This window comes from Halichoerus grypus, chromosome 5 (assembly GCF_964656455.1).
Source record: "Halichoerus grypus chromosome 5, mHalGry1.hap1.1, whole genome shotgun sequence".
Lineage (NCBI taxonomy): Eukaryota > Metazoa > Chordata > Mammalia > Carnivora > Phocidae > Halichoerus > Halichoerus grypus.
In genome coordinates, this window is record NC_135716.1 from 119161886 (window position 1) to 119182479 (window position 20594).

At 41.9% G+C, this 20594-nt stretch overlaps 1 long non-coding RNA gene across 1 annotated transcript in view; it reads left to right on the forward strand.

Annotated features, from left to right (window-relative positions):
• The first annotated feature begins 3362 nt into the window (after positions 1-3362).
• The window catches only part of LOC118534200 (uncharacterized), a 39011-nt gene continuing 21779 nt past the window's right edge, over positions 3363-20594 (forward strand). Inside the window, exons 1-2 of the long non-coding RNA XR_013447558.1 lie at positions 3363-3522; positions 9802-9892. This is a non-coding gene — a long non-coding RNA (uncharacterized LOC118534200). The remainder of the gene's footprint in view (positions 3523-9801; positions 9893-20594) is intronic.

Genomic DNA, 20594 nt, shown 5'->3' on the forward strand with positions numbered 1-20594 from the left:
GCCTTGCCACTGTGAAAAAATGCAGTAGGCAGGTATCAATATTGCTCCTATAATTTGGAAGGGACGAAGGTGGTTTTTTCTTTTTCGTGTGCTAAGTTTATACCACCTCCCCCCACTCCCAAGAAATAGATATTTGCTTTGAGTAACGTTTAACACACTCCGGGGATGACCTCTATGAGCAGTCAAATGGTGTGTATTGATTTTGAAATTCATATTTGTAGAAAGATATTTTAATAAGTTTTTTGAAAGAAGACAGTACTTCAAAATCAAATGCATTTGGGATTAATTGCAGAGTCAAACATCTTAATTTTAACTAGGAGGAAGACATAAACAAATGAAAAAATGTGAAGATCCATAATGAAAAGCAGTAAAATAATTTAAGTGAATCATTTTATTAAAACGGCTGTTTCCCTATAAATAAGGAACCATAAAAAATACAATTTGTATATTCTGTTACAAAAAGCCTCACTCTAGGCAGCCAACTACTAAAATTTTATATGAAAAAAAAATGCTCCCCAAAGAAAATGTGCATATCTGCTGTTTCTTTTTAACAAAGATTGAGATGCTTATAAAGAACTTAGCAAAATCTTCTAAAAATAAAACCTATTTCACCGTCCCTCACCCCCTCCACTGCACACACTGTGTATGTGAGGGTTTTCTTTTTTTCCTATTCATGCTGAATTGTCTGATTCCAATTTAAATTGCCAGTCAGTGTTTCACAGCTTTGCACAGCACTTTCTAATCTTTTCCTCTTGGGCATCTCTATTTGAAATGAAGCTTTACTGTCTCTCATATATCCGAAACAAACAAGTGTACCTACTTGATGGTTTAATCGTAACTGGCTAAGCTCAAAAAAATGAGCAGGAAGTTCAGGAAAAATGCATGGGACACTGCCAGCCGACAAAATCAAAACCCTCAGCAGAGATGCAAATGATATTTTATTATTTGAAACAGCTGCCGTGTACCCTCAGACACTTATTCTTTCTTTCCGGATTTTTCCTGAATAACTTCGTGAAGGTGTGGTATATCCTTTCATGCTTTCCCTGGTGACCAAAGCTCTCCTGCCATTTACGTTGCTCCAGGTGATTTGGGGAAATACCACAGCCGTGCATCATTACAGAGCCTGTGGAGTTGTTTAGTTGCTAATTGATTCTCAAAGGAAGCAGAATGACGCTGTCACTATAATGTGACCTTAAAAATTCTCCGATTTAAGCATGTGTGTATTCGTGAAATTAAAAGGGCCAGCTTTTCTGGACCTTTGACTGCAAAAAGCCTTTACAGAGGAGGTTATAATACATTTTGCCTTTATTAGCCAAAAAAAAGGAAATCTGTGCCAGTTCTCAGGACTGAGATGCTTTTCTACTTAAAAAAATAATTTTTTTTTTTAACTCTGGTTTTAACTGTTGAAGAACTTGATGTATGTCATGATGACAATGTAATCTGGATGCTTTTAACCCATGGTTCAAGAGGACTCACGCCGTGCCTCCGGAATCTCACAGGGCAGTGCAACAAATACTTGTTTTAAAAATGGTCTCGTCTGTCTCGAGTCTTTACTAGGTAATCCTGTTGTTAGTGTCTGTGTTGTAATGAATGCTGTGATATAATGGAAACTTCCACAAATAAAGCGTCCTTACTTCAAAAACCACGCATGGTGTCGATTTTTTTTTACAGGTACATCATTTCTGCGAATGGGTTTATCAGCAGTGCAACAATATTACGAGACAAGCTAAGCCATAAAAAGGATTAAGTGGTGCGGTATAATACTGATTAAGTAACAGGGCGATACAGGCGAGCTGTGAGTAACTAGCGCTGCCAAGTCTTCTGAAACAACACAGTCATAAAAGTTTACTTTCCTTGCAGACCCAACTCTTTCCTCTGGGACCTTCTCTGACTGCTCAAACATAAGCTATTCTCCAGTCACTAAATTCTGCCTACATTCAAAACGGTCATCAACAACAAACACCCTTTTTTTTGGGTCTTCCCGTTTTAATAATGCTTCTGTGATAGGCAGTTCCGTTCTCAGCTGCCGCTTACCCCCCGGGAGCGTGATTCTTAACCTCTTCAGTTTCCTTACCTGTAAAAGGAGGCTAACAAGACTGCCTTAGAAAGTCATTGTGAGGATCAAAGAGATAACGCCGAAAAGTCCTTACGACAGTACCCAGCACATTTTAAGCACCAAAAATATTAACTATTATTAAGGGAAATAATTGCAAGTCATTTTCCCCACTAATGAATACGTTATGAGCCAGAGATCTGCTTTTGTTTTTTTAAATCTACAGAGATGGGCTTCACGTTTATAATAATAACATATTACAACATGAAACAGTGGCAGGTACCCCGAGAATGTTTTCTAATGCTGCGCCCTGAAATTTAAGATCGGCGCAAAAGCAGACTTCAGATACACACACACATTTAAAATGCTTTTTATAAATGACTTGGAGTATTTGCCCAAATAATATGTTTAATGTGAAGAATATTCCAAAACTGAGGTTGACTCACTGAAGATTCTTTACCTGTCAGCTGCTTACGAGAAAGGTTCAGCCAGTTCAATTTTCATGTGAGAAATTAGTTTCAGGAGATAATTTCATCCATATCACTTGAAATGCTTTTCATATGGGCTATGGAGTGTTATAAACTCTAATTTATTATAAGGCAAAGGCGAAAAAGGGGGCAAAAAGAGAAGTCTGTGGATTTCACGCAAGGAATCCATTCCACATTGTTTTCACTAGTTTTTCCAAGACCCCGAGGGAATTCAACAATAGGTTATATCGAGTGCAATTAGAATCATAATGCAGAAGCAAGTAAATTAAGACAGATGTTGGTATTTCAAAACTAGTCTGCTTTCCTTATATTCGGACACAATTCATCAGATGCGTTAGGGAGTAACAATGTCTCCTCTTCAGTGTGTCACAATTATTTTCAGAAAACAGGGGAAAAAACACCTGCCTGTGAGTGCAACTCCAAAATCTCACCCAAACAGGGTTATTCCACAATATGATGCATGTAGATTATGTAATTACACCCAGACTTGGAACCCTAGATTTTGAGTGTTTCAACTTAATTTTGCATGTCACCTTTCTGGGCTGTGCTGCAAACAGGTGTGAGCTGGAGTGGGGTGCCGTGGGGAGTAGCCCAGGACCACACGGGTAACAGGCTGAGGAGCCCCGAGCAACGCTTTGTTATTAGACATCAGTGTGCTGTTAGCTGCGGAGCGAAGCTGCTTGTGCTTCGGGAGGGCTTCTCTGCTGAGGCTGGAGAGAACTAAAGAAGGAGGAAGCGCGGTGGGAGTGGACGTGGGCTGGGGAGGGGGGCAGGGTGTCGGCGATGGAACGGGTTCCTGCGGAGGAAGCAAGCCCGTGGCAGGCAGGCAGCACAGGAAGGCAAGCCGAGGGCGAGCAGAGGCGCGAGTCCCTGCGCATTTCCTGGAAAACTACTCTCCAGTTTGCTGTCAAAACAGAGAACAGCAGTGGAGGCACCGACCCCGGAGGACCTCTTCAGCCAAAGAGACTCTGACTTTGGGAGGTATATTTTACTTTTATTTATTATCACAACACAGACTCTAAATTTAAGAACCTATTGGAGTAATTTCCCTGAGGAAGAAAGCTGACCCCATTCTCCAAGGGCTAAGTGTGCCGCAAAGCATTTGGAATGCTTTCTTAAAAGTTCCAGATCGTTCGGCCACTTGCACTGCAGCCGGTCCCTCAGTCTGCTAATACTCGGGCTTATCTGTGAGGGCAGGCAAGTGGTGGGCAGGCCTGGCAGCAGCTGTGAAGCCTGTCTCCCCCCCCCCCCGCCCCGGCCTGGGGGCAGGAGGAGGGGGAACGGGAGATAATGACCATTTGGAGACAACCTATTTAAGCCACTGTTCCATAATAAAAATTACTCAGTGGCTCTGAGCATGAACTCTCAAAGGGAGGGTGCTGCAGGAGGCAGTTGGAGACTTTGTTTTAACCAAATGAACCAACAGAAGCTTGGGGCTTTGTCGTGAGGAGGGCCGGCTTTGTGGCTGGCCTTCCTCCCTTCCTCAAGCTTCATCTGCTGGGGAGGCACCAGGCCTGGCCCCCGAGGGACTCCGCGGATGAGGCCGCTGCGACAGAGGACACGGGGTCAAGGATTGGGAAGGGCTAAGCAGAACTCCGAAACTTCAGGGAGGGGCCGAAGAGAACACAGTTGCCTGAGCCACCTTCCAAAACACACAGGTCCATAGCACATTGTCTCCTTTCTGGTATGCACACGTTTTCACAAAAACGGGAGCAAATAAGAGTCACACCGTACCCTAAAGGTCCAGAGTCTGAGCTGTGGCAACCGTCAGAATCCGTGATTTCCAGGGCCCAGGGCCCCCCGGAGAGAGGAGTCTCACGGGCCTCTGGAGATGAGGAGCAGAGCGGCCCAGCTGAACTCGGCCCCCACGGAGCCCCGGAGACACCCACCTTCTCTGAGAGTGTACAGGCACCAGGGTGTGTGTGGATGCTGCAGGGGAATGTCGGCATCACAGACCCCGATCCTCGCCCCCCAACCTGGAATGCTTTTTAATGTATGCTGTTTGCTTACTTCAGGGAAAAGGGTCAGGCTAGGAGCAAGAGGAGGGCAAGGATAGTCGGGAACATGCGAGCAGTAAAAGTGAGGTCAGGCAAAACCGTAGAGTCGCGAAGCTTTCCTACAGGGAGGGTTTCCATGTGCGTTTTTATACCAAACAAAAGACAGACAGCCAGTCACCCACTGGGTCACGGGGGATCGCCGGGAGGGCGGCTCTGGAGGCCGAGCCCGGCTGTGTGGGAGCCACGTTCCCCGTCGTGTCTGGGGCTGCGGTTCGGGGCTGCCCACCAGCCGCTCCATCTCCGTGCACGCAAGGCTGGTGATTAGAGGACCCAGGCTCCGTAGCCCATTGCCCTGAAGCCGATTCCTGGCTCAGAGAATCTCCCTGCTGTAGAGCCACGGAATCTTCCGCAGGTCTCCCCTGCAAGCTGCTTGGCTCGCTTTGTATTATCTCCTGGCGTTTGTGTGCGCCCTGCTTGCATCTAATGTATATTTATTCTCGAGGACTAGGAGCCTCAGCGGGCACTGGAGTTTAAGTGAGGGAATGGCACAGCGGTCCTGGGGAAGATTCATTATCTGTACACTTCTAGGTGATTTGACTGGGAGATTTTAAGCAGTTTATGTGGTGAGGAGAAGGCAAAGGGACAATGTGCGAACCTCTTACGATATGCAAAAACGTGCAGCTGACACAGAATTGCCACTTAGTAGGTAATCAATGTGATGCCAGATTTTTCTAAAGAGCACTAGGGAAAATAAATACTCAAGATACGGGCCAAAGTCCAAGGGCCAGCGCTGAGTCTTGCCCATGGCTCCAGTCACCTCCTAGGGGCTCCATTCCTCTAGATGAGATTTCGCTCTCTTCACTGTGACATGATGAGCCAGGGACACTAATACGACTCCTTTGAATATGAAAAATAGGAAGAAACCCCTTTTTAATCTTTGTTTTTATGGCTGCAAACATGATTACATAGAGGAAAATCAATCCCAATGGAACGCAATAGATAATACAAAGTAATTGATTGGCCTTTATCATTTTCCATTACGATATTAAAATAACACCATAATATCAAGCGGCAGCCACTGATACATAAAGGAAAAGAGGAGCTGATTATGTCTAAGGGTAATCAGGTCAGGGAAGTGTGAAGGTAAGATAAATAAGGTAAATACAAAAATGGAAAAGGCTTAAAAGAAGCAAAAGGGAGTTGGTGGCAAAGAGTCTACATAATAGAAGGGAGGTCTGATGTCGGGAATATCATTAAGCGGGAAGCCACGAGAGACAGTGGATTGCCACTGTGTGATTGCAGTATGTCTCGGTTGGTGTCCCAAGCCATAGGGGCCAAAGCTGAGTGGCTTTAACTTCTCAGGAAGTGCAATAATCCTTTCAGAATACAATGCCTGCAGCCTGACTGCTATCAGGCTATGAAATTTAGAAAATGAAATAGGGGAAGCATTTAGCTCTTGGTGTTTCCCAGGCTCTGATGCCACCAGCATGGCATCGCAAGCAGCACTGAGAAAACCTCCATTTGCAGCCAACTTTCCAAACTGCCAGAGACCAGTGCCGCTTTGTCAAAACCCCAAATGCCATGGTTTGTGTCCTAATGGCAAGCAGCTAGAGCAGAGCCGTTGAGAAACATTGCATCGATAGGATGCCTAGGTACGTGATTCTGTGTTCTTACCTGTTTCATCTTTCCATACATATTTATTCTCTCCACTTATATTCATAGTGACTAATGCAGGCATAAATGTTATTAATTATACCATCTTACATAAAAATATGACTGAATTTTAATTCCCAGCAACATTAGGATATTATATATATATATATATATAGAGAGAGAGAGAGAGAGAGATGCTTTGTGTCTGATCAATAAATAAATACATTTAAGAGCTAGTTCATTAAAAATATACAAGATTTTTGTTTTGATCCCTGTGTCACTACATGACATGCTTCTAATTTAGATTTCTTAACACAATGCCATACATGTGTTAAGCAACCGTCGCAAATAACCCTGTGGTGGCTGGAAGTCAGTTTTTCACATTCACGCTTAAAACACAGTATAAAAATGTCATGCCCACCAGAGTGATCCAGCCCTTTGGATAAGCAGTAATCAGGAATATAGCTTAAGGTGGTAGAATAAATCACCATATGGGCTGTGAGTATTAGAGAACTGGTTAGCTGTGATACCCTCAAGAGATGTGGGAAGTAGTTGTTTACTCAGCAGAAGGACTCCAGGTATTACAGAATTTGTTCTTAACTTCCCTAAATCCTGGGGAGTTGAACTCATTTGTTCATTCATTCACTTATTCATCCCCTAATTGAATGCCTGTTATGGGTCTAGAACTGAGCTTGGTGCTGAGGGGGCAGAGATGGTCTCAAGGAGATACGGGCAATTAGGGAGCATTGCTACATTTAAACAAATATATGAAAAGGTCCTAGTAGATAAGACACAGGTGCTATGAAATACAGAGGAAATGGAAAGTCAGGGAAAGGATTCCCAGGTAGATATGAATAGAAAGGTCATCTCTAGACAGAAAAGATGAGGAAGGGCATTTCAGGCAGCATGATACTCATACAAATGGTCCAAAAGACACAAAGAGTGGTAATGTGTTGGGGAAAACAGGAGCGGCCTGAATTGTGTGCTGAGTGAGTGGGATAGAGTGGTGAGAGACTGACAGTTTCCCCTATACAGAATGGAAAGGCTGTAGACGTGTTTAGGCAGAGATAGAGTCTGATTCGATTTTTTAGGGAGATGGCACTTTGATATAGGGTAAAGAATGGGTAGGAGTGGGGACAAGAGGGACCATCACACCATGTAGTAAAACACCATCCTGGGTGAAGCTTAATGAACTAGCTATGCTAAGTGCAGGGTGATCCCATCAAAACAGTCATACCATGTACATCAAATGCTCTCGGCAACAAGTGGTAGAAAACCGGAACAGCATCTCATCTATGAGAAGTTCAGAAGATCAGAGCTCCATTTCTCAGCCATTCTCTTAGCCGTGGCTCATCCATGTGTTGACTGTCCTTGGGTTGGTAGCAAGATGGCCACAGCAGTTCTAGCAGACTCATCTAAATGTACAGTGTCCAGAGGAAGGGCCAAATTTTTTTTTTTTTTAAGTCTCTTCCTTGGGAATGAGGAATCCTTTCCCAGAAATTTCCATCAGGCCTCCCTTCATTTTCATTGGCCATATTAAGTCAAATGCCTATTCCTAATCCAATTACTGATAAGGTTTTATAACAGTCTTTGGAGAGTCAACTACTATTCATGTCTTACTTTCCTTTAAATATCTTTCCTTTTGATCTTATCTCTCCCCTACTGAAATAACTTCCGGGTGGCTCTGTAATAAGCATGGGATGATGCCATGCCATCCTGTGTACAAATACTGCTTCATTTCTTTATCAAAATCAAACTAAATCTGGTTAATCCCCATGGATGGGGACCATGAGGACCGGTGAGATGTCATCTATCAGTTATTGTTCATGGTTTCCTTTCCTTCCTTCATTCTGATGGATTGGAATCCTACTATTTACACAGATCCAGAAGATGAAGGGATGTCCTGGTCCTCAATCCAGGGTGCTTCACTGCGGTGCGCCCAGCCCAACTCTGTGAAGTCTTCTCAGATGTGGTTTAAGGTCCCCACATTCTCTCAAAACCTGCAAATTTCATCTTATTCTCAGGGCCTGTGGAACCAAGGCCTACCTGGTACCGGGGGTTAACTTCTTCAGACAAACTCAGTGTAATTGTCTCAGTTGGTATGCAGAGTCTGTTAGTGATTGCCTGCTGGGGTCCATCTCTACCTGATAAATTCTCCCCAAACCTTGAGGACCCAAATACCTGGCACCCTAGCTGGGGAGACAGGAGGTGTGCTGGGGGAAATGCATTTCATTTCTTCCTGATGAGCCTGGAGCCAGCCAAATAAGACACAATTACTCAATTATCCAACCTACGGCAGTAAGAATTCCTAAAATGTCCTGATAGAATGCATCAGTGTATTGAAGGAGTAAACACAGCTATCTTGGGCCAGCTTGAGTCTTAACTGGTCTCTTAGAGGAAGTCTGATTATGGGGGTTCTCTAATCCTTCATAACCAGTATTTCCTTCTTCCATTACCTTTGCTCTTCAAGCACTCTCCCCGCCCCCCCGGCAAACAAAACAAAACAAAACAACACAACAATAACCCAAAACCAATTTCCTGAGTTTACTGATTTGATGTACTTATTAGCAGGGAATGATCTGATTGATTAATTCACACGGAGCATGAACAACTGACGATCCTGATTAAAGTGATACACTTACCAGGGCTATTTAAAATCTAAACGAGCTCTCTTCTACCCCAGATGAATTGAGCTCTAATGGTGGATTTCAGGCAACATGGAGGAACATAATTATTGGAAGAGTTGCAGGTGTGACCTCTTAAATTCACACTGTTCGAATAGGACCTTTTACAAACCTCTATGTAGAATATTGTATTTTAATAGTCTGCTGAAAGGGCTTTCTTGCCCCACAAAACAGTGACTCCCTTGAGGGCAAGACAGTGCCTCAGCCCCTAGCACAATTCCTATCACAGAGCAGCTTCATGTTTTTTGATGGTTGCTTAAAGCATCTTTTTACAATTAATCTGTTACATGGGCTCTGGGGAAATCAAAAAGAAAATGAAGAGATCACTTTCTTGTTTTTCATCCGTTAAATGATCCATATTTTTCTAATCTTTCACTGCATTTATATTCTGTGAATCTCCATTGTCCAGTTTGGAAGTGTCTTAACTTCCTCACAATTCCTTTAAAATGCAGAATTCCCATCAAGGCTTAGTATTTTCTATCTGGATGTTTAGGTGACCAGTTGAGAAATTCCCACAGTTGCAGTATTCATGCCCTGGGTTTGTGTGCCAGAGGACTTTACTTGCCTCTTAGCTCCTTTGGATGCCCATGTGTATTCATAAAGATCTTTTCCAGGTGAGATTTCTCTGAATTTTCTGTCATTTTTCTAGAGACTTAAAATCTTCTATTTCACCATGAGCTTGTGGTTTGGGTTTAACTTTTGAGGGGTTCACTCCCTTTGAGCTGGAATAAGATTGTAAGTATATGTAGGTTCTAGGGATAATTCTCACTCATTCTTTAGCAGAGGTAACCCTCTTGCAAGGTGAACCAGCCATAAGGCCTCATATACTCACTCTCGTGGCCTAGCTCAAAAATGCTTCATGCTTGATTATTTCATGTTATAATAGATCATTATGTTGTCTGTTCACCATCTTTTTCTTTCACCAGTTGTCCATTCCAACCTGATGAAGATGCTGATCTCAAGCTGTTGCCTCCTCTGCCATGATGGTGGGCATGTGACTGAATCTGGGCTAATCAGGTTACTCCCCTCTGCTCTTGTGATTGGTCCATAAGGGGCACATGACCCAGACTTAGCCAATCAGAGTCATCCTCACAAATTTTGCTGAATTTGTTAGGAAAAATAAGCTGTGAAGATGACAGATGCTTTGAGTTAATTTGCCGGGGACTGTTTTTGCCACTGGGTACAAAGAACTTGCTGTGCACAAAGAGAAATTAGAACCAAGAGATGGATGGATGAAAGGAGGGAGAGAAAGAGAAGAATCACTGATGACAATGTCTGGGGACCTGACTCTAGCCATCTTTGAAAATTTGAAAAATTCTCCTCTTTTTCTGTTTAAGCTAATCTGAATTAGGTTTCTATAAATTATATCAAAAAGACTCCAAAAAAGTAAACAAAAGTGTTCTTTTTATCTATAGAAGTACAAATGATATAAGCTTTACAAGACAGAGGTGCATATATTTTTGAACAAATTGAAAATGGCATGTGCTTTGTGCTATGAAATGTACATGGTATCACTTCACCATAACAGCAAGTTCTACAGCCTACACTTAGATGAATGTGAACTCAGGATCCAATGACTTCTACAGAATTCAACTAAATAACTGGTGGTTAATAACTAATTTCACATGCCATTGAGAAAAACTGGGAAAGTAAACAAACTGTAGTTCAGAACTAAAAATAAGATTATACGCAGCACACAATTATCTAAGGGAGAGAGAGAGAGAACATGACAGCAGCAGAAGTCTTGAATCCAATTATACAGAAAACAAGCAGGTGTTTCCTCATGTATGAACAGGCATTGGTAGCTTTAGAAACATCCCTGTTCTGCAGAGTGGGTGCCACTTCTTCTGAGAGACCCTCCTTCATGGCACCCAGCACTTACCCCTCGGCCAGCAGTTAACATGCCAAACTAGAATTGCAGGATTACTTCTTGATCCCCCAACTTGAAGATAAGCAGTTTGAGTGCAAGGACTGTCTTCTTCATCACTGCATCCATCTTATCTAGCTGAGTGCTCAACATCTGCTCCATTCACAAGGCATACTGCGCACAGGGACATGACTGTTGGTAATGTCACAGGGTTGATTGTGCAGAGGACCTGTGTTCCAGGAGCTTTGTCCTTTGGGCTTGGCTCTTGGTTTTTCTTTATCATCCACCATCCTCTTTATGTTGACTCTTATGCTATGATACTTATTATGTTTATTATATAAGTGACTCAGCCCGAGTCCAAGGATCAGAAGAAACATAATCACACAGCAGAAACTGGATGAAGATTTCTTTATCTGACTAAGGCTTCTCTCCTCCCTACATACATGTTAAACTGCTGTTGTTAGACTTGGTTTTCAGGTCGGAGAGAAAGAATGTTCTAAAATGTGACACAAATTGGCCTGTTACTACAGCTTAATTTCACTTAGTGCCCCTAATCTTCCTGTGAGTAGTATTATTTCCATTATAGAGATGATCAAATAGGACTGAAAGCAACTTCCCCTAAAATAGAAAGCTCACAGTGAGCCAGGGTTTGAAACTAGTTCTAACTTCCCAAATCATGGCTTTTTGTACACTACTTAGAAGAATAAGTTTGAACCCAGGATTTTTTCAAGCAAAGTTTAGGATAAATTTAGAATTACATATCCTTGACCAAAAAATAATATCAATGCATGAATCAATAAAGTTTGATTCAATTACACTTCATCTCTCAATTATCAGCAATAGAAAGGTTATGAGGAAAGCAGATTACCTGCAAATTTTATGTGGATAAAACTCGTAAATAATATGTGAGTAACTGAAAGCTGCCAACACACTGCACTCTCAGCTATAAAAAGAGATTGGTTATAAGTGAGGTGTGATGATTACCATGTTAGGTCAACTTACTCCTCCAGAGTTTATGGCAAATAGTTATTTACCAGATGGAATTTCCCCTAAGAAATTTCATTTACTTGACTTCCTCTTCACTTACCTTCTTTCATCATAACGTTGAGTCTATTTCAAAATAACTTCTGGGATATTATTTGGGAGAGAAACATAGAGTTACTTTATTCCAGAGGGAAAACAAAAGATTGTCTAAACATCAGCTTAATCCATAGAATGGAGTAGAAGCAATGTGTCTATTCTCCATGAGGAAGTCTGAAAGAGCAAAATAAATATTGTGTGGAAAATCCAGAAGGGACCTCTGTCATAGAGTCTAAATTATGAGGTGTTTTCAGGAAACATGCATTTTATCCCAGGTCAAGGCCAGCTGGGGTTGGAAAGGCAGTCTCCAATGATTTGACATTTCCCTGATACCTCCTGGAGGAAATATTCAGGTTCCTAGAGGGGAGTGTGTTTTGGGCTGACAGCTCATGTCTATTTTCAAAGCACCATTACCTATGGCAGGTGATGAAATACTCTCTAAGTTCTGACATGGTGAAGGTTGGAATAATTCAAAAGGGTCTTGCCCTCATAGGCTGCGATTACTGCATTCCCTATGAGTCTTTACAGACCCCTACCTCATGTGTCTACATACTCACACAGACACAGAGAACCATTTACACCCACACGCATGTGCACATGCATGTGTGTGCACACACACATGCTTTTTCACACATGCAGACACTGCTAATTTCTTAACTCTACACCTTTAAAAAAAGTCTTTCAATTTCATTGCTTTGTAATAAGGTAACATTGTAAAAATATTAAACTACATATTTTATTGCCCCTTAAATGTTGTTCCCTTGAAGTCTTCCACCTCCAAGGCTGAGCATGAATCAGATGATCCCTGGGAATATGTGGGTTAGGAAATGTACCACCTAGAACAAAAAAATCAAAACTATGTTTGCTAAGGATAGAATGTGTACACTCCCCCCCACCCTGACCCCCAGTTCCTATGTTGAAACCCAAATCCCCAGTGTGGTGGTATTTGGAGAAGAGAAGAGGCCTTTCTCTTTGAGAGGTTATTAGGTCATATGGGTGGAACCTTGATGGTGGAATTAGTGCCCTTATAAGAAGAATCATGAGAGAGATTGCTTCCCTGCCCCCTTCCATATGAAGACACAAGGAGAAGATAGGACTGCCTGCAAAGCAGGAAGGGGGCTCTCACCAGGAACCAGATCAGCTACCACCATGATCTTGGACTTCCCAGCCTTCAGAACTGTGTGAAATAAATATTTGTTGTCTTAGCCACCCAGTCAGTGGGTAATTTGTTATAGCAGCTTGAGCTAAGTCAATGATGAGAGGGATATTCTGGTTAAGGAGGAAGAGAAAATAGATTGTGCCTTCTGTCCTATGGGATGGTGGAAGGACAAAAGGTGGGAGTAAGGAAACAAATGGTAAAACCTATTCTGAGTGACTGATCTGAATCTAGGAGGTCACCAAATGTAGGTCACAGACCTCAATGTAGCTTCAAGTTTGGCTAGGGACACCCAATTTTGGAACCAGTCATCAAGGAGGTTGTCCTAGTTCTCCAAGAATTTTGTTGCCTACAGCTGTTCATTTCAAAGGTGAACACAATAGGATGTCCAGCTAGGGCACACTCAAAGTTTAGGTTAGTCAGCCTGTCATGGACATCTGCCATGAAACCAAGGGCCTCTCCATCCCCAAATCACGAGGGCTGTAACTCATCCTCTATATAACTCATCACCATTTGATGAAAGAAGAGGGGAAAGGGAGGAGCAGTTTCATTAGGGAGTGAACTTGGAATCGACTGAAAAATTATCGACGAAAAAATTATCCCAAAGAAACTATGGAACCCAGAGGAGCTAAAACATCTTTAATAGGCAAATTTAAAGTCAAAGCCTATTGCTTTCCATCCTTCACCCCAACAGTTACCCAGCAGGGTGAGAGCTTGTGAGAAAGATTCTATCACTTGTAGAAAATAAAGAAGCGTCTTTTTCTTTGCACATCTGGTATGTTAATTGTGACCCTCCCAACATAAGTAATACCTGCAGCATAGTTTTCGAATCCCTGCTAGGACAAATGTCATTTTCGGGGTCTGTCATTCTCTGGGCCCAGGAAAAGCCTCACCAAGTAAAACTTATCAACGCACCCTGCATCTTGCTCCTTTAGCCTCAACAGCCTTCCAAGTTGGGTTGGTACTTGTTCAGAAAATGAAAAATGCCTTTCAGCCTACGTTCCCCTGCACAGATAAAGATCCTAATTGTGCCATTACAAGCTGGTACATAAATCTGTGTCAAGTTTCTCATAATATTATATCTGCAAATGAGATCTTGAAGGTATTGTTCTCCCTTTCACCTAATGACAGAACAGAATGTTTCATTGAAAGATGGTAGAGAAAGATGAGTGAGTTCAATTCAGCCTGAGCATCTGAGTTTGTATATCTTAGGGGAAATGGACTCAGCAAACAGACCAGTGTTTTCAAACACACCAACAAGACTGGCTGAAACATCTGGAAAAATCCCTTTGAGATTGAAAACATGTGATGCACAACAAAGGCAACAAGTCCATGTTTTTATAGTTTCTTGATTGCAGCGGAGAAGCTGAGTTGCCAGGAATCCACAGATCCTAAATCGGTCCTTGTTAATACCTGGTACTATTTGCCAAGCTATGGGGGTGGGGAGGACTCTGAACAATGAGAAAATAAGATGTTAAATACATAATAAGACAAAAAAATAATCAAAACATCTGAAATAATTGGATTAGGAGTTAGTAGATTTCACCCATTATGGGTTCTTTTTTTTTTTTCCTCCTAGAAGGATATTTACTAGAATTAATAAGAAACCCTTATATTTATTAGCATCTTTATTCCAAGTAGCTCAGAGCCTCCACAGACATTCTTTTATTATTTCTCACACATCTTCTGTGAGATTTTTGGCAAGAGGATAGGTATTATCCTTGTTAAATCTGGTGCAGGAAAAGCAACTGTTTTCAAATGTAATTTACAAAAAGCACCTCTTAGGCTGAAATCTAAATTGCTGTTAAGGAATTCTCTCTTGGGGATGTTTTTCTCCCTTTTCCTCTTTAATTTAAAGTATGAGACTGTCATTTCTGTCATTAGTTATTGCAGTAACTTTTCCCTCTTCAGACCAAGGTCAAAAGTCCCCCGCTGTTAGTCTATCCATGAAAGTGCTTGAACATACACAGCCGCATATCATGCATATTTATGCTGCAGAAGTATTAGAGTAAACATAAGAGGGATGAATTATTAAGGGCAAAGTAAGACTGATGAAATGCTGTTAGTTTAGATATTTGACTGATTTGTACATTTATGAGCTGACATGAAGCAGTTGAAGGCAAAGGAAACAAACTTGGTCTTCGGCTAAGCCAGCTCCTTAAGAATGATAAATCTTTGGGATTGAGACTGAAACAAACTCTATCTTCTATCATCTCTCATCTGTCTATCTATCGTCTATCTATCTATCTATCTATCTATCTATCTATCTATCTATGTATCTATCTGCACATTTGTGTGTTTATATAGTTACATATTAGTGAATCATTTCAAGAACTGCACAAAAGCTTCTTCTCCATATTAATCAGGGTGCCTTAGGTCCTGTGGATTCTAGGGCTCCTGTTGGCTCTGGCTTCTCCTGTAGATCTTTAGTTCCATTGGACTTTCTTAAAATGAAGAGTTAGTATTTACTTCTAAGGCCCCTCATACTTACTTATCAGACCCCTGTCTGGAATGAAGGTCCATTTCCAGATCTTTGGCTCTGATGTGGATGGGAAAATGTCAGACAATTTCCGGGTGGCTTGTTGGAGACAGTTCTTCCTCCATGTTCAATAGCTCCAACTGTTTGGTACTTCAGGGTCATCATGTGTTACAAAGCCTAAAGTCAACTCTATTGGGAACTAAGGGTTGGTAAACAAGCCTCAGTTGGTTCCGCAAGAAAATAGCCCAGTCCTTCTTGTATCTGCTACACTGGTTCTGCCTGTTTTTGTTGGGACTCCTCTCTGATTGCTTCAGGTCGGCTGGACAGGTCTGCTGCGGCAGCTTGTTAGAATTGGTGCAAAGGCGGGGAGGGGGTGGGGGGGCAAAGCTGAAAAGACACATCAAGGGAGATGATTTTCCCTCATCCTCTTTGTAGGTGTTCTGTGAAGTAGGTGCTGAAATGAAACCGTGCGCCGGGGAAATGTGGGGGTGAGGATGGATAGATGAGAGGAGCCAGTTAAAAGGCAGGGTTCTGAATTTTATGCTCAGGAAGAGAAGGCCAGGTTCTAATTCCCAAGGCTGCCAGAGTCCTGTTTGTGATGCTGTCTCTTGCTTCTTTCTCTTTCTGTAATCGAAGAGGTTGTAAGTTATCAAAAAGAAAAAAAACTCACAAACTAAAACACGCCACCGAAAGTCATGATGTGGAATAAGCTTTACTCTTTAGTTTTGCATAAAGGAAATCAGAATCATTTAAAAACAATTATTGATGTCATTGTCCTCCAAAGAGAGCCAAGAGGTCCTTCCATCATGCTCTTTGGGAAAATGACAACAGCAACCAACAACTTCTGGCTTGATGTGTTTTGACTCTTAAAATCATTTTTCACACTGGCAGACTCGAGGCCTCAGGGCAGGAGACCCTTGTCCCCACCAAATAGCCACATTTCACAAAGTTGCATTTAAATAGAAGATTGTCACATTGTCCAGGTAGTGCTTATCATTTAAAAAATAATTACTTCTTCCCTATTGCTTATAATAACTACTTTAAAAAGCTCAAAAGTGAAATCTATTTCCTCACCTCAATTTTCTCTCCTCCATCAGGTTTGCATACTCTGTGGGGCTTCTAACAACTGCTGTGTTGCTGGCACAGATCTTTTCTTTCCCTGGGGGAATAAAAAAGTGGCCTTGAAATGTTTCCTTTGGGGAAAAATATCACACCTCTTACCAGACAACAAGGTTTTCTCTTCTTTCTTCTGATTCGGGTTATTTTGTGTTATTAAACAGTCTTGTGCTGGCTTAGCAGCCATTTACATATTCATTCATATATTTATACACTTAAATATTGATTTGTGTGTTCGTGGTGGATTTTGATGCCTTTCGCGCACCATGCCGTGTGCAAAGCGTCTGAGATGACGCAGTGACTATAGCAGCTGCCACACTTACCTTCATGGAGCTTTAGGCCCATTAAAATGGGGAGAAAATTATACCCACAATTTATTGTGTGGGTGGTTGTTCTCATTTTCATATAAAATGATAAGAATATTTTTTGCCCAAGAAGATAGCTGTGATAAGGAGCTTACCTTTGGATTCACTAATCTTGACAATAATCTACTAATTACTTTGTTCAGTTCTCCCATGGTGTAATGGGCTTTTAAAGATATTAGAGCAATTCTGAAAGGTGGGGAAAAAAAGAAGTCACGGTATATTTAGATTTTCAGAAGTTATGTGGAAGACTAGGAATTAATATACGATATTGATTTCTCAGTCAGCTCACCTGATTAGGGAAGAGAATTTTCATCGCTTCATTATGTATCTTAAACCTGGATCAGGCCTGAGTGATTTTTAAACATGGGGGGAAAGTTGTTTTGTTAACTGCAATCTAAAATGCACAGTTATGGATCCCAGTGGATGCCTGACCTCCTCAAACACTTTCCAAATGCGTGCGTCACGTCAGGGCCACGCAGGGTGGTGGCAGCCTCAGCTTTCCATGTGTGAGGTTTGGTGAGCATGATTTGACTTTGGTCTGTGGTTTTTCCTGAATGCAGATTTTCTCTTGGACTCTGAACTGTGGACCAGAGGAAGGTTCCACTGCCAAGAGAGTGAAGGGCAAAAGGAGACAAATGCTTTTTTGACCTCTCACTTTAAAGCCGCTCACCCCTGTTTTATTGCTCTTTCAACGGTGCATCAAAGCAGGAAACTTTAAAGTCTCAGTGAAGCAGGAGGATACAGCTTTTCCAGGGACAAGGGTAGCTTTAATTAAAGTTGGGTTGTATTGGGGAATGTTTTGCTTTGTATTTGAACCAAAAAGAGGTGAAGGAGACAGAGAGGAAAGTAGAGCAGTTGATTATCTCCCTAATGGCAAAAAAAGATCAATTAATTTACAGTGAGAGGGAAGAAAAAGAACTACACCTACAGATTTACAAAATGTTCATTATCTATGGACTTTGGATATGAACCACTATCAGCCTCAGATCCAAGGCAGAGATCTGACAGTTCCAACCCTGAATTCAGGGGCCAGTTGATAAATTAAAAATCATTTTAAAATTTAATATTAAAATTGATAATTGCTCTGTGGGAAATAGATTTTTCTGAACTTATACCCTTTTCCTGCAGTGCTGAGCAAATGCAAGGCAATAAACTGTCCATTTGTCACAATGATAGATAGACAAATCCTACTTTTACCCTGTTCCACAGTACTCATACATTTCAATTAAGAAGAATAAGTGCTACGATTTGTAACACGTGCTCATATTGTCTTATACAGCTTTTTAGGCCGTAGAGAATTCTCTTTAGCAATAGGAAAAAGTCTTCCAACATATCCATACAGCTACTGGAGTATACTGCCCATCTCTTCAAGGGACATGGCGAGGCACTAGAGAAGAAGGTTGGTGATCAAACATCACCCAGGGATAGAAGAAGATGAGGAACCTGATAGATACTGAGGGTGATCAATGAAGGATGGGGGATTCTGATTAAACTGACTTAGAAGGATTCTTGCAAAATTGGAGAACACAGAAATGAACACAGAAGCCCAAAAGTTAGGGTCCAATTGACGAGAGTTCAGAGGAACCTGACTAATGTTTGCTCAAGGAGAGACTCTTTGTCAAGAGAGCTAGAATAGGTGGGGTATAGTTCCCATTCCATCGATGTTAGGCTTGGTCATATGACTTGCTTGAAGCCATTGGATTACGAGAGGATATGACTCTATCAAAGGCCTTAAGTATGCTTGTGTGGTTGGACTTGACCACTTGGGCCCTTTGCTCGTGTCCTTGGGCTCCTTTGCTCCTTTGCTCATGGTGAGGAGAGTACGTTCTATGCAGTTGCTGCTTCTTCTCCGTAGGCCCCAGAATGAGACACACGGGCAGACAGGCACCTGACTGGAGACTTGCAGCCAGTCCCAGGTGAACAAGTCTGAAGCAGAACTGCCCGAGACAACCCGCAGACTTGTGAGTGAGAGGAGGAAGTGCTCGCTGTTGAAAGTCACTAGGTTTGGAGGGTCGTTTATTATGCAACATTAATTACAGCCATAGTTACCTAATATATCATTCCTCAAGGAGAACTTCTTATGGCCTCGAGACTATGACGCATTGCAAACATCTATCACAACTGTGATGAATCTGTATCTTGTTTACCACTCTGTCTTAGCACATGGCATACATAAGGTCTTAATAAGTGTGTGTTGAAGAATAAATGAAGGCTTTTCCAGGTCAGGTTTCTCCCTATTTCATATCATCTCTGACTGCCTTGCCTCATAGATAACGTTGTTGGTAAGCCATCTTGAAAGATGTGACTTTGTTTTCAGCTGTGTCTGTCCTCAAGTATTTATGATCTGGGACAGGAGATAATAAGTACTGTGAGAAAGAAGTATTTGGAGAGCACAAAGTTTGGGAACTGGACTCAGCCTGACAACAAGGTCATTTGGGGATGGGGAAATGTAGGATGTCCAGTAGACCCCGGGGAGGAAATGTTTGAATCATTTTAGAGACGTTGATGCCAAATTTTGAAGCTATAGTAATAGTTAGCAGTTGCATTAAGCTCTTCACATTAAGTGTCTCATTTGAGACAGGTATTCTGATTATTCTTATTTTATAAATGTGGGAAGTAAGGTTTAGAGACATCAGGTAACTTGCCTGAGTTCACAGAGCTGGTAAGAGATGGAGACGGGCTTATATAAAGGGCTGCTTGACCCCAACATCCACTTACAAAATCAACCAAAATGCCATCAATATAGTTGTTGATCCTGGACCACAGGACCCAAGCTGCTATTGTCCTTGATCCTTGATTTTATTTCTCTTATTTGGTTCATTATCTCCTATCTTCCTCCCTCTTTTCTTCAAACACATTCATTCATAACTATAGTTGTGGTGGGAAGAGAAGTGCTCTTCCCCCATGCCATAGAGAGAAGAGAATATGCAGGAAGGGGGCCACTAATTAGCTGGTCCCAGCCCTTCCCTAGGCTAGCATGGTTTCTTTATTTTTAAGGCTTCAAGGCAAGGACCAGGCTGGGCAAAGAACAATGAGTAAGTCATGGAGGTGATGCTTTTAATGATACATTCGCTAATGAAATGGCACTCCATGTGTTCACTTATTAGTAACTTAGCTCAAACAGCCATGTCCTACTGTCAGCTTGCCATTGACGACTCAGTGTGACCTCAGAATTGTCAACTCCACCTGAAAAAGAGCAAATGTTGCAGAAAATACAGGAGCAGCAGCATAATTTGGAGTGGAAAGATTAGCAACAACAGGGAAAGCTCTTGAATCTCTGTATTTCTAGTTTGCTGAGAAATTATGCCAGAACTGTAGCTATTTGAAGAACAGGCTAACCTTGCAGTATTTGGGTTTGCATCTGATTTGTAAACAATGGGATGACTTGACTGGATGTTTCTAGAGGCTGGATGACAGTGCCGACACTGGGGGATTGACCAGCACCAATCCATTCTCAGCTAATTGTATAGTGTGGCTCTTCCTTATGCTTTCCAGGGCACCGGGGTTTTTAACTTTATGCTCAGAAAGTGATTTATGGGGAAAATACTTCTGTAAAGACTTTGCTTAATGACTGGGGGATCATGAATGATACACGGATGTGAAAGTTTGTGATACTTCCCCTTTATATAACTTCATTTATTCGAATAACTCAATGT